Genomic DNA, 1,631 nt, shown 5'->3' on the forward strand with positions numbered 1-1,631 from the left:
CATCTGAAGCTGCCAAAGGAGAGGTGTCTACTTTGCTGTAACTTGCTTAAAATTTCCTAGGTCTAATACCTTAAAAGGTTTCCCCTGTGGATAAAAGCATTATTTCTGTGCTGTACCCTGTATTTCTCCATGGGTGAAGGAAAGTGAGCAATTTAAATAATAAAGATGTGCCTATGAGCTTTAGAGAAGAAAACAATCAACCATGATGTTTAAAGTCTAAACTTGAAAATGAAATATTTGAACACTGCAGAGGTGTCTTTTGTGTGTTTATTTAGTAACTCAGTGGGTGGAAATCATTGAGTGTTCAAGTGCTAACATAGATTTTCATAGTAATATCCTGTTCTGCAGAGTCAAGTAAAATACTTTATTTTGGTCATTGTGTTCAGCTTTCTCAGTTCACTGTTTTTTTTTCATTCTGATACAAGAAATAAGTTGAATTTTGAAACTTCTTTCCTGATGTAAGAATTAAAGAGGATGAAATCTGCTGATTCTGGAGTCTTGAAGTAGATAATTTTCTTCATCTCAATGATTTTGTTTACCATAATCTGCATTTCAAAATTTATGTAAACATGTCTTTGCTGTGTGCATCCACGTCTGAAGTGGTTTTAGCTAATAAGCATGCAAAAAAATTACTAAGCAAATTAGAAGCAGTGTAAGTTAAGTCCCTAACAAAAATCTAAAAATGGCAAAAGAATAGAGACATATGTAAAACCTTACTAATTTTAGATGTAGCTGATGAATCTACATCTAAAATTACATCACTTACATGAAGATATACACAGTCTTTTCTACTTAGTTGTAATTTGATGTATCAGATGACCAAGAATTGGAGGCTTGAATCTCAAAGTGTTGTGAGGGTGGCTTTATTGAACTGTCTTTTTTGTCAGTGGAAGGCTTCAAAATTATTCTGAGAAGCGTTTTGGAATGAGGGTTGTAATACTGTGCCCAGAAAAGTGGGATAATGTTACACCCAGGAATTGCTGTGAGTGGAAGGAGGAGGTGTGTGAGCAATGCGGGCTGAGCTTTCAGCCTTTCTGCCAGATGCAGGCACTTGCTGACTGTGACCTGTACAACTGAAAGGGACCCTGGCCAGGGGTGGGGGCTCTGTGTGTCTCTGCTTTCCAGACTTCAAAAACCACATGCTAATGTAGTGATGTGCATGTTATTGAATGGACTAAAATAAATGTAAAAAGAATACTTTGGGTTGCAAAGTTGAGATTTCTGAGTTCGTATCCAGAAATGTGTTGGCAGTCCAAGTATGTTTTGGTAGAGCTGATTCTTCTTATTAATGAACATGTGTAATATACTGACTGCAGTGATGATTTAATTTCTGATTTATGCAATATTCTTTTTCTTATATCTGCTTTAACTTTTTAAGAAAAAAATAAAAGGCAAAAACCCCAAACTGATGAGTTTAGACCTCATGTCTGGAACTTCTGTCATTGTCCCTGTGAAGATTTGAAGGACTTCCATGGTTCTAAAAACCAGTCTGACCAGACACAGCTTAAGGAGTTTTGTTTTTCTCAGTTTATGGGAGCTCTCATATAAATTTTGTTCTGAATGAATTTATATATCATATTGGACTTTTCATACATGTTAGCCTACTTTTCTGATTTTATATATTAAAACAC

General features: G+C 35.4%; 1 protein-coding gene across 3 annotated transcripts in view; it reads left to right on the top strand.

The window, feature by feature from the left end:
* The window catches only part of ADD1 (adducin 1), a 42,503-nt gene that overhangs the window by 9,311 nt on the left and 31,561 nt on the right, over window positions 1–1,631 (top strand). The gene's annotated exons all lie outside the window — the stretch shown is intronic.

The sequence above is a fragment of the Geospiza fortis genome, unplaced genomic scaffold, assembly GCF_000277835.1.
Source record: "Geospiza fortis unplaced genomic scaffold, GeoFor_1.0 scaffold147, whole genome shotgun sequence".
NCBI lineage: Eukaryota > Metazoa > Chordata > Aves > Passeriformes > Thraupidae > Geospiza > Geospiza fortis.